Source organism: Cetorhinus maximus, chromosome 21 (assembly GCF_964194155.1).
Source record: "Cetorhinus maximus chromosome 21, sCetMax3.hap1.1, whole genome shotgun sequence".
Classification (NCBI taxonomy): domain Eukaryota; kingdom Metazoa; phylum Chordata; class Chondrichthyes; order Lamniformes; family Cetorhinidae; genus Cetorhinus; species Cetorhinus maximus.
In genome coordinates, this window is record NC_135899.1 from 36,468,287 (window position 1) to 36,481,687 (window position 13,401).

The 13,401-nt window shown below is 45.6% G+C and overlaps 4 protein-coding genes across 4 annotated transcripts in view; 2 read left to right on the plus strand and 2 right to left on the minus strand.

Annotated features, from left to right (window-relative positions):
• The window catches only part of LOC144695253 (uncharacterized), a 612,706-nt gene that overhangs the window by 577,370 nt on the left and 21,935 nt on the right, over window positions 1-13,401 (plus strand). The gene's annotated exons all lie outside the window — the stretch shown is intronic.
• The window catches only part of LOC144695251 (uncharacterized), a 124,878-nt gene that overhangs the window by 106,676 nt on the left and 4,801 nt on the right, over window positions 1-13,401 (minus strand). The gene's annotated exons all lie outside the window — the stretch shown is intronic.
• LOC144695242 (uncharacterized) overlaps window positions 1-13,401 on the plus strand; it is a 232,698-nt gene that overhangs the window by 60,745 nt on the left and 158,552 nt on the right. The window lies entirely within an intron of this gene.
• LOC144695205 (uncharacterized) overlaps window positions 1-13,401 on the minus strand; it is a 66,905-nt gene that overhangs the window by 1,640 nt on the left and 51,864 nt on the right.

Here is a 13,401-nt window from a genome sequence, read left to right on the forward strand (position 1 = left end):
ACTGGTTACCGTCCCCCTCCTCCCCAGAAGGTGCTGATTCTGACTGGGTTGAGTTTTACACTCACTGGTTACCATCCCTCTCCTCCCCAGAAGGTGCTGACTCTGACTGGGTTGAGTTTTACACTCACTGGTTACCGTCCCTCTCCTCCCCAGAAGGTGCTGACTCTGGATTGAGTTTTACACTCACTGGTTACCATCCCTCTCCACCCCAGAAGGTGCCGATTCTGGGTTGAGTTTTACACTCACTGGTTACCGTCCCTCTCCTCCCCAGAAGATGCTGATTTTGGGTTGAGTTTTACACTCACTGGTTATCGTCCATCTCCTCCCCAGAGGTTACTGACTCTGGCTGGGTTCAGTTCTACACTCAACAATTTTGCTCCAATATGAGACTCATGTGCCCAATCTACCTGTGACAATAGCAACAGGAGGAGCCCCTCCAGAAATAACTCTGTTTTTCTCTCCACAGATGCCGTCAGACCTGCTGAATTTTTCCAGCATTTTCTGTTTTTATTTCAGCAACAGCGAGTGTGGCTCTCAGAGGCTGAATCAGAGCCGCCTGGGGAACATTCACACTCCCAGCGCCTGGGGAAAATGATAGAGCGGTTTCTGGATCTCTCGGGATTGTGGGAACAACAGTTGCCCTTAGTCAGCTCCTGTCAGTCAGTGTGTTTTATTGCAGACTGACGGAAGATCAGCCACTTTCAATGTTAACTTTGTTTCTCTCTCCACAGATGCTGCCTAATCTGCTGAGTATTCCAATATTTCCTCTTTCATTTAGATTTCCAGCATCCACAGTGTTTTGGTTTTGTATTTTTTGCAGGTGTAACTCTCAGAACCTAGTCTAGAAACACAGAGGGACCCATTCAGTGCTGGTTTGCACTGGGGTGGCTGTTGGATGTGGAAGTTGCTCCTTGGTCTCTGGTGTAAGTTTGCATCAGTTTGAGCTGGAGTGGCAATGGGGGTGGAGCTGCTGGTTTAACCCTGGATGCTTTTGAGTACATTCGGGCCCAACAATGTCTGATGTGTGATGGTCAAGGGAGGTAGATTCTAGTAGAGATTAGGTTGCTGAACAGAAATAATACCAAAAATGAAAAGCAATGTTTTTAGGAACTACTTTTGCAGAAGCTTGTGGGAACTGGGGCCACCATAAGAATTGTGCAGAATTGGACCCTGTTTTCATTGGTAATGTGAATTATAGACAGAAACTCTTCACCTGACGGGTGTTTGACTAATACCATGGGTGGGTAATGTTTGTACTCTCCTGTCTGGGAGGACTACTATCCTGAGTATGGTGAGGTAGTGGGGATGAGTCTCTACTGAGCTGAGTTCCCAAAGCCCATCATACCTCAATGTAATAACAGTGTTATATGTTCACCTTACTCTTCCAAGATTCATTTCATGTTCTGGGAAAGATCTTGCATTTGGTTTATGCTGAAAATTGTGTTGTTTGTCTGCTGTTTTTATCAATCTTTTGTGTAGACTTATAACTCACAATAAATCACTTTTGAGCTAACACAAACTCCCTGATTTGTCAGCATGATATGTTCCTATTCAATGAAACATTCAGAGCCTATAGTAAGAGTCCTGTACACAATATATTGATCAATGTCACTGTGGACTGGTATACTTTCTCCATCAATGGGTTTATAATATCCAGTTCACAGGAAGTGTAACATTTCCAAAGGAAACAAACACTTGCAGTTATGCATCAATTTCATGAATGAAAGCTCTTTACAGCCAGTGAAGCGCTGTGGAAGTGTGGTCACTGTTGTAATATAGGAAACGTGGCAGCCTATGTGAGCACAGCAAGATCCCACAAACAGCAATGTGATAATGACCAGATAATCTGTTTTTCTGATGTCAATTGCAGGATCCATATTGACCAGGACATCATCCCTGCTCTTCTATGACATAGTGTCATGGGATCTTTTCCAGTCACCTGTGAGGGAACTCGTCTGAAAGATGGTACCTCTGACAGTGCAGCATTCCCTCAGTACTCAAGTCTCTGGAGTGAGACTTGAACCCACAACCTTCTGACTCAGAGACGAGAGTGCTAACTAAGCCACGGCTGAAAATAACTTACAGTATTTCTGTTGCAATAGATACAGTTTCTATAGGGTTAAGTAACAAGGCTGTGCACAGAATCGTTTCCACTGAAATGCTTCCCATCAGCCCGACCCCTTCCCCACCCCTGAAACTCTTTCCCCCCCCCCGATCTCCTTCTCCACCCACTGAAACTCTTCTCCTCCCCCTGATCCCTTTCCTCACCCACTGAAACTCTTCCCCTCCCCGATTCCCTTTCCCATCCACTGAAACTCTTCCCCTCCCCAATTCCCTTTCCCACCCACTGAAACCCTTCCCCACCCGCTTCCCCACTCACTGAAACTCTTCTGTCATCTCCCGATCCCCTCCCCCATTTCCCCTCCCCTCTGCACCCACTAAACATCTTGACACTCTGTTAACCCTTTTGACACACAAAACCCCTTCCCCTGCAAATGGAACATCTGTCCCTCCCCTGAACTCCTTCCCCATCCACTGAAACCCTTCCCAAAACACTGGAACATCTCTCCACCCAATAGAACCTTTCCTCACATATGTTCACCCTTCCCCTCCTACTGAATCACTTCCCAGCCATTGAACCCTTTCCCCACCCTCTGAGAAAAATTACTTTCTCAGCCCCTGAAGCAGTTCATGAGCCACTGAAATCATTGCTCTGGCCCAGAGCCCTTGTCTGCCTGCTGAACCTCTTACCTTCCCTCTGAAACCTTCCCCAGCCCCTGAATCAACTCCCCAGCTCCTGAACCAGTTTCCCCGTAACCTTAAACCACTTCCAGGCCCTCACCTCCTTCTACACACCCCGGTATTTGTGAGATATCTTGAACTGTGAATGGTCAGAGTGCTGACACTGCGAGACTCCTGTCTTATCTCAGTCCATTTCTGAATGGGTTATTCTGAACTTCCAGTGTTTCCCTGCACTGGCCTCCCCTTCTCATTTCCTGGAATTCCCATATCTGCTCACAGCCTCATTCCACCCCGGGTACCTTGTTTACAGACACACTGATCCTAAAGAGAAACAAGACAGGGATATGAAGCAGTGATCAATGCAGTCAGTTTTATTTCTGATTACAACCCATTATTCAGACAGCAGGAATACAGGGTCAGGGCTTAGGGGAGTGAAGCAATCAAACAGAGCCTGTATCCCAGGAACGAAGGTTTCATTCAGTGAGAACATGGAGAGCTCGGGCTGTTGGCGATTCATCACGAGATCTCCGATCTCGGCTTCTTGGATCATGGCAATAAGAAGTTGTTAGCTTCATGAGAACCACGTCGGTACTTTGACAGACGGAACGACAGGTTCCTCCAAATTCTCTGCACATGTCTTTGGGCACCGAAATTCAAAATGAAGAATGAATTGAGTGAGATATCTATACACGGAGGAAGAGAGAGAGCAATGAGAAAACATGAAGCTGAGTCTGTCATTGTTAGTGTGACTGACTCTGGGACAGACATAACCTTAATTCTTACCTAAGTAAAGAATTGGGAGCTGGAGCAGACTGGGGAGGAATTGGGAGTATTGTAGAGCATTCGTTACAGTTTGGCAGGCCTGAACGAAGCCTTTGTAGTCTTTAAAAGGTTAAATATAAGTCTTTATTAATTAGAACAAATATACAGTAAAGGATTCAAGCTAGGAGCTGTCTCCATGCTTGCTTCTACACACAGCTCTGCCCAACACTACACTGACCTCTAGCTGTGGGTCATGTGTTCTCTTACATCATTGTGTGGGCGGTACTTCACTCAGTCCCACATTAACCCTTTATGTGCCCTTTATACTACAATCTGCTTACAGCAAAGTCCCAGAAATAGCCAATGACTTTTGACAGATGGAGAGTTTCTCGTCATGTTGGTGGAGACAGTGATGTTGGTCCAGGACACTGGGAGAACTCCCAGCTCTTCCCATAATATACCAGATATTCCCTGCCCTATGAACAAGTCGACAGGGTCTCTGTTTAGTGTTTCATCCAAAACATGACACCCCCGACAGTGCAGCACTCCTGCAGTGCTGGGCTGTGTGTACTGGAGTGGGCCATCAACCCCCAACAGTGCAGCAGTCCTGCAGTGCTGGGCTGTGTGTATTGGAGTGGGACATCAACCCCTACAGTGCAGCACTCCCACAGTGCTGGGCTATGTGTACTGGAGTGGGACATCAACCCCTAAAGTGCAGCACTCCCACAGTGCTGGGCTATGTGTACTGGAGTGGGACATCAACCCCTACAGTGCAGCACTCCCACAGTGCTGGGCTATGTGTACAGGAGTGGGACATCAATCCCAACAGTGCAGCACTCCCACAGTGCTGGGCTATGTGTACTGGAGTGGGACATCAACCCCCAACAGTGCAGCACTCCCGCAGTGCTGGGCTGTGTGTACTGGAGTGGAACACCAACCTCCAACAGTGCAGCATTCCTGCAGTGCTGGGCTGTGTGTACTGGAGTGGGACATCAACCCCCAACTTATTCATTCAACTCCCAGCTGAGACAGAGACTGACATCAGTTACTGACAATGAATCATTTCATCTCTTCTCATATCTACTTAATCCGTCTTCTCACATCCCCCTCTCTAGGAAAGCTGTAGTGTTAATCCATTTAAATAAATCTGTTTGAAATCGTTTTACTCTCATTTCCCCTCCCCTCATATAATGAAAAGTTGACTCCCAATTATCCATTCTTCACCTGGGAGACTGGACAGAGAGTGTGGGGGGAAGGGACTGAAGGAGCTCCCGATCCTGTCCTCACACAGCCCACACTCTCTCACTCTGCAGCAGGTAGCAGTGATCGGGAGCATCAACTGTGAATACCCCACTTTGTAATGCCCGGGTACTGGGGCCAAGACATATTCTTCCATCTGGGTCAATGCTCTGCCTGAGGTCCAACAACTCGGCCCTGCCCAGTAATTTGTGTTTTCATTGTTGGTCTGTTTGGATCAGCTCCCAACACCCACCATCCCCTCGACCCACTCAGATACTGACTAAACCATCAGGGGGTTAACCCGTGGAACTGGTTTACATAAAATTCTTCAATCTTTCTTATCTCACAATCACCTTTACAAAACCAATCAACTCATTACATTGAACAACAATAATAAAATAATTTAAAAATGAAACTATTTGAACAATGGCTGCTGAGAAATCAGAAAAATTTACAGAACTGTACCTATGGGGACCCGCCACCCTCCAGTAGGAATTGGCTGAGTCAGTACCAGAAGTACAAGCACCAAGAGCAGTTCCTTCATCATCTTCAGAGGAGTTCCTCAGAGTCAGGATCAGAATGCCAGTGTAGAAATGTTCTGTATCTAATCTCGGAGTGTTCTGCTTTTATAATCACACACACGGGGAGTGTCTCTGTTTTCTGGTGATATCTTTGGAAAAAGGTGTTTCCCTTTCTGCTGCCTCCTCATTTCCATGATTGTAACATCCAGCCAAGCACGACCTGCACTGCTGGTTTAGTGAACACTCGGAATGGGCCCCAGCAGAGCCTGCGTGGCTAGTGTTCCAGCTAACGGGATCAATTTATCTTTGTCTACCTTATCTAAACCTGTCATAATCTTGTATCAAATCTCCCCTCAATCCCCTTTGATACAAGGAGAACAGCTTCACAAAACAAATCTTGTAACTGCAACCTCTCAAGGACCCTCATCCTTTATAAAATGGGGAGACCAGAACTGGGCGCAATATTCTATTTGTAGCCTAATCACTGCTGTATATAGGTTGACCATAACCTAACTGCTTTTGTACTCAATACCTCTAAATATGAAGCCCAAAATCCCATACACTTTGCTAATTACACTCTCTATGTCCTGCCACCTTCAAAGATCTGTGCACATGTGCCTCCTGCTCCCTCTGTGCCTGCACACTGCTCAGAATGGTGCTATTCTGTCTCGATTCTCCCTATCACTTCTGACAAAATGCATCACCTCACACATCCCTGTATTAAATTGTATCTGCCCCCTGTCTGTCCACTCCACTAGTCCATCTATATCCTCTTGTCTGTCCATTCCACTAGTCTAACTCAATCTTCGTCTGTCCATTCCACTAGTGGATCTCTACCCTCTTCTCTGTTCATTGCACTGGTCTATCTTCATCCTCTTGTCTGTCCATTCCACTGGTCTATCTCTATCCTCTTGTCTGTCCATTCCACTAGTCTATCGCTATCCTCTTTTTTGTCTATTCCACTGGTCTATCCCTATCCTGTTACAATTGTTTTGTAACATCCTCTATATTTTCAACATCCCCAAGGTACAGATTCACATGAGACCTCCTACTCACCAACCTCTCACACTACTCCGTACATCACACTCCCGTACGCACCAACCTCTCACACTGCTCCGCACATCACACTCCCGTACTCACCAACCTCTCACACTGCTCCGTACATCACACTCCCGTACTCACCAACCTCTTACACTGCTCCATACATCACACTCCCTTACTCACCAACCTCTCACACTATTCCATACATCACACTCCCGTACTCACCAACCTCTCACACTGCTCCATACATCACACTCCCGTACTCACCAACCTCTCACACTGCTCCGCACATCACACTCCCGTACTCACCAACCTCTCACACTGCTCCATACATCACACTCCCGTACTCACCAACCTCTCACACTGCTCCGCACATCACACTCCCGTACTCACCAACCTCTCACACTGCTCCGCACATCACACTCCCGTATCCACCAACCTCTCACACTGCTCCATACATCACACTCCCGTACTCACCAACCTCTCACACTGCTCCATACATCACACTCCCGTACTCACCAACCTTTCACACTGTTCTGTACATCACACTCCCATACCCACCAACCTCTCACACTGCTCCATACATCACACACCCATACTCACCAACCTCTCACACTGCTCCGCACATCACACTCCCGTACTCACCAACCTCTCACACTGCTCCATACATCACACTCCCGTACTCACCAACCTCTCACACTGTTCTGTACATCACACTCCCATACTCACCAACCTCTCACACTGCTCCATACATCACACTCCCGTACCCACCAACATCTCACACTGCTCCGCACATCACACTCCCATACTCACCAACCTCTCACACTGCTCCGCACATCACACTCCCGTACTCACCAACCTCTCACGCTGCTCCATACATCACACTCCTGTACTCACCAACCTCTCACACTGCTCCATACATCACACTCCTGTACCCACCAACATCTCACACTGCTCCATACATCACACTCCCGTACTCACCAACCTCTCACACTGCTCCATACATCACACTCCCGTACTCACCAACCTCTCACACTGCTCCATACATCACACTCCTGTACTCACCAACATCTCACACTGCTCCGCACATCACACTCCCATACTCACCAACCTCTCACACTGCTCCGTACATCACACTCCCGTACTCACCAACCTCTCACACTGCTCCATACATCACACTCCCATACTCACCAACCTCTCACACTGCTCCCCACATCACACTCCCGTACTCACCAACCTCTCACACTGCTCCGCACATCACACTCCCGTACTCACCAACCTCTCACACTGCTCCATACATCACACTCCCGTACTCACCAACCTCTCACACTGCTCCGTACATCACACTCCCGTACTCACCAACCTCTCACACTGCTCCATACATCACACTCCCGTACTCACCAACCTCTCACACTGTTCCGCACACCACACTCCCGTACTCACCAACCTCTCACACTGCTCCGTACATCACACTCCCGTACCCACCAACCTCTCACACTGCTCCGTACATCACACTCCCGTACTCACCAACCTCTCACACTGCTCCGTACATCACACTCACGTACCCACCAACATCTCACACTGCTCCATACATCACACTCCCGTACTCACCAACCTCTCACACTGCTCCATACATCACACTCCCATACTCACCAACCTCTCACACTGCTCCATACATCACACTCCCGTACCCACCAACCTCTCACACTGCTCCGTACATCACACTCCCGTACCCACCAACCTCTCACACTGCTCCGTACATCACACTCCCATACTCACCAACCTCTCACACTGCTCCGTACATCACACTCCCGTACTCACCAACCTCTCACACTGCTCCCTACCCACCAATTTCTCACACTGCCTGGTAGATCACACACGAGGTGCCGGAAGCTGCTACAGATCTGAGGAAGAAACACAGTCACTTGGTCTAAAACTTGTAGTCTCCAATTCAGATCCTGGCACAACATGTCCCAAACTGGGTGAATAGAGATGGGATCTGTAAACATTGAGTCCATTAGATTAATCTACTAGATTACCAACGTCAAACGCTACAAAGCACTGATGGAGCCTGGCACACCCACGACAGTGAGAGAGAGAGAGAGAGAAAGACATTTTTAACAACAGACTGAAAAATGAGGGAGTGGGAATCTAGTGTATACAGAGAGGAGAGAGAGAGATAGTGACAGAGAAGGTGGGGGGGGAAGAGAGAATGCAGAGAGAGATAATAGACTCAGGAAGAAGTGGTAGAGAGTAAGGAAGTGAGAGCTAGAGAGAGGGATAGAGATGCAGAAAGAGTGAGAGGTAATAATGTGAGAGAGACACACAATCAGAAAGGGAGAAATTACACGTGTACAGAGATGAGAGGCCTAACTCAATATTCAATCTTCTGGACTCGCCCACCAGAAGCATTACCTTCTCTTTATCTAATCTGTCTATTCCTTTAACCAGCTGAAACACTTCAAAATATAGTCCCTTAACCTGCTATAGTGAAGGGGATACAAGGCTGGTCTATGCATCAATCCTCATAATTTAAATCTTTTAGCAGCTCATCCAGTTTCAATAATTTATCATCTCTAAGTTTAGTGACATCCCCTCCTTAATTTTTAAATGTCTTGATATCTACTCAAGTCCACCTTGTTAGTCTACCTGGTAAAAACTGAGGTAAAGTCGAGGAAAAATCTTTTCACCTAGAGGGTGGTTGGAATCTGGAACACTGCCTGAGGGGGTGGTAGAGGCAGGAACCCTTCAGAACATGTAAGTATTTAGATGAGCACTTGAAACCCCATAGCATACAGGGCTATGGACCAAGTGCTGGAAAATGGGTTTAGAGTACATAGATGCTTGATGGCCGGCACAGACACGATGGGCCGAAGGGCCTGTTTCTGTGCTGTATAACTCTATGATTCTAAAGTCATTATCCAATATTTCTGTTAGAATGCTTTCATTACTTATGAGTGTTTTCTTGTGGATAATTTCAGTGACTCTGTCTCGAAAATATGAAATTCTCCATTTTAGTAGAAAGAAGAAAACAGAAGCATATTATCTAAATGGTGAGAGATTGCAGAGCTCTGAGGTGCAGAGGGATCTGGGTGTCCTGGTGCATGAATCACAAAAGGTTAGTATGCAAGTACAGCAAGTAATTAGGAAAGCTAATAGAATGTCATCATTTATTGTGAGGGGAGTTGAATACAAGAGTAGGGAGGTTATGCTTCAGTTGTACAGGGCACTAGCGAGACTGCATCTGGAGTACTGTGTACAGTATTGGTCACCTTATTTAAGGAAGGATGTAAATGTGTTGGAAGCAGTTCAGAGGTTTATCAGACTAATACCTGGAATCGGCAGGTTGTCTTATGAGGAAAGGTTGGACAGGCTAGGCTTGTATCTGCTGGAGTTTAGAAGAGTAAGAGGTAACTTGATTGAAATATATAAGATCCTGAGGGGTCTTGACAGGGTGGATGTGGAGAGGATGTTTCCTCTTGTGGAAGAATCTAGAACTAGGGGGTCACTGTTTAAAAATAAGGGGTCACCCATTTAAAATAGAGATGAGGCAAAATTTTTTTACTCAGAGGGTCGTGAGCCTTTAAAACTCTTCCTGAAAAGTGGTGGAAGCAGAGTCTTTGAATATTTTAAAGGCAGAGGTGGATAGAATCTTGGTAAGCAAGAGGGTGATAAGTTATCGGTGGCAGGTGGGATGTAGATTTCTGGTTACTATCGGATCAACCATGATCTTATTAAATGGTGGAGCAGGCTCGAGGGGCTGAATGGCCTATTGCTGCTCCTTGTTTGTATGATTCTTATTTACCTTTTGTTATTTATGGGTCTGTTGGATACTTTACTTTTAGTTCATATTCCTTCCTTATTCAAAGGTGAAGTTTCTCTTTCCCTTCCTTACTTAACTTCTTCCCTCACCTCTTGATTTTTTGTCCTCATTCTCTCCTTTATCGTCAATGTACTTTAGTCACTGCCTTTTAAGATCTCCCATGATTACTATCCTATCAATATTCCTCATTTCAGAGCTTTGCAGACACATTTCCCTTGAAATTCCCTTCCGCTATTTGGTGCTCGGTAGAATGGCCTCTGTCGTGTTCTATAACCTGACTGGGATCAACACTCATCATGAAACCTGTTGTTATTTAATCCCCCCTGCCCTCTGCCCTCTCACAGAGCTTCCCTTTTGTTCTTCCTGTCTCCCCACCCCCTGCCCCACACCCCAACCCCACCCCTTCCACTGGCTTAAAAACTCTTCCATTTCACTGTTCCTTCAGTCCTGAGCTGAGATGTTAACTCTGTTTCTCTCCACTGATGCTGCCTGACCTGCTGAGCGTGTCCACCACAGAATCACAGAATTGTTATGGGGCAGGAGGAGGCCATTCGGCCCATTATCTGTTTTTATTTTAAATTCACCTTGCTAGGAAATACTGAGGGAAAAATATTATCCAATATTTGTTCCATTTCTCCCACATTACTTGGAAGGAGGATTATTTTGGATCGTTCATTCGTTCTGTCCATATTCGGAGTTACCTTTTGTTATTTATGTGCCTGAGGGATATTTCACTATTTCTTTTTATTTTTATTTTATGATTTAATTTCATAAGTTTCTCTTTACTTTCCTTTTTTAAAATTCACTACATTCTTGATTTTATTATTTTATCATTCTCTCCTTTATTTTCAATCCACTTTAGTCAATGTCTTTTACTGAATTTCAGTTTAACCCTCATCACTTTGTTCACCCATGGGGCTTCATTATTGGCCAATTGGTTCTTGTTTTATGGAATATATTCCCCCTGATCTACATTGATAGCGTCTCAAAGTGTTTCCCACAACTGTTCAATTTCTTTGTTTGATGATATTTCACTCTCTCTCTCTCTTATCCTTCGCTGCTGCTGGGATCTCCAGCCTGGTCCACAGTCTTCACCGCCTGTCACAGCTTCAGGAACCCAGACACAAAGACAACACTGACACCTGCAGCTCTAACTAGTTATCACTTTAAATCAAATCAAACTTTCAGGTTGCCAGTTTACAGTGGGAGCTTTCTGTACACAGCCTTGGGACTTAATCCCTTAGAAACTGAATTGAATGTAACAGAAATATTATAAGTTATTGTTAGTTGTGTCTTGGTTAAGCTTTCTTATCTCTGAGTCCGAAGGTTGTGGGTTCAAGTATCACTCCAGAGACTTAAGTACTGAGGCTGACACTCCAGTGCAGTACTGAGGGAGTGCTGCACTGTCAGAGGGGCCATCTTCAGATCAGTTAAACCAAGCGAATATAAACAATCCCATGACACTAAGTTGGAGAAGAGCAGGGGAGTTATTGCTGATGTCCTGGTCAATGCGGATCTCGCAACCACCATCACAAAAACAGATGATCTGGTCATTATCACATTGCTGGAACTGGAAATTATAAACCCATTGATGGAGAAAGTATAACTGCCCACAGTGACATTAACCAATATATTGTATACAGGATTCTTACTGTAAGATCCTGAGCGTTTCAGTGAATAGGGACACACCGTGCTGACAGAACAGGTAGTTTGGAGTTTTAAAAAGTTTTAAAAAGAGAATTTATTAAGAGTTATAAATCTATACAGAAGATTGATAAAACGTACAAACAACACAATAATCAGCATAAACCAAACTTTGAATGAAACAAAACAACAGCATTTGAAAATGACTCAAGATCTTTCCCAGAACATGAAATGAATCTTGGAAGAGTGTAAGGTGAACATATCACGTTATTACATTGAGGTATGATGAGCTGAGGGAACTCAGGTCTGTAGAGACTCACCCCCATTCCCTCACCATACTCAGGATAGTAGTCCTCCCAGACAGGAGAGTACAAACATTACCCATGGTATTAGTCAAACACCCATCACCTGAAGAGGATCTGTCCATAATTCACATCACCTACTAAAGCAGGGTCTGATTCTACCCCAAACCCATTCTGAGAGCTGGCTCACTTTACTAATATACACGTACGGACACACATGCATGCACATACCTAATTCCCAGCTCTCTGCCCTTTGACCCTCAATTCACCACAATGCTTCTGTAGCCATCAATCTAGTTTAATCACTCTTCCATATCCTTCTACACCGTTGTTCCCACAGTTACCTTTACTCTTGTTCTTTCTGGTCGATCCCCCTGCTTCTCAAGGGGTGAAGATTTGAACATATCTGTACACAACTGGTTTAGCCATCCATCCCCAGATCTGACTGGACCACATCAAGCACTAGTGGTCCTGCTTTCCTCTGTCGAAACTGCTCATTACTCCAGGACCATCCTGAAGAGAAAAGATAACCCACAACTTCTCCTCCTCAAAACCAACTGTGTCCTTGTGGAAGTTATGTTCCAGCTGTACAGAGCTCTGTTTGGACCCGATCTGGAGAACTGTGTTCAGTCCTGGGCACCGCATCTCAGGAAGGATATATTGGCCTTGGAGGGTGCAGCGTAGATTCACCAGAATGTTCCTGGGGCTAAAAGGGTTAAATTATGAGGACAGGTTGCACAGACTGAGCCTGTATTCCCTTCAATGTAGAACATTAAGGGGTAATTTAGTTGAAGTGATTAAGATGATTAAACAAGTTGATGAGTAGTTAGAAAGAAGCTATTCCTCTGATGGGAAAGTCCAGAACAAGGGGTCATAGCATTAAAATTTGAGCTGGGCTATTCAGGGGTGATGTCAGCAAACACTTCTTCACATAAAGGGGACTGGAAATCTGGAACTCTCTCCCCACAAAAAACTGTTCAGGCTGTGGGGTCAATTGAAAATATCAAAACTGAGATTGATAGGTTTACTGTTAGTCAAGGGGATTAAGGGTTACAGAGCTCAGGCAGGTGGACAGAGTTCAGATAGGGATCAGCTATGATCTGATTTAATGGTGTAACAGGCTCAAGGGATTACTCCAGCTCCTACATTCCTTAAATTCCTCTTGATTGTCCTCTCCACGCTCATCTCCAACAACAATTGGTCAGTGTCATCCTCTTCAACCTCCAGCAGAGCTTCCAACCTCATACTCTCTCCATCACAAAGATCACCTGCTTCCCCATCTGTAACATCGCCCATTTCCAACACCCCCACCTTCATCCATCTGCTG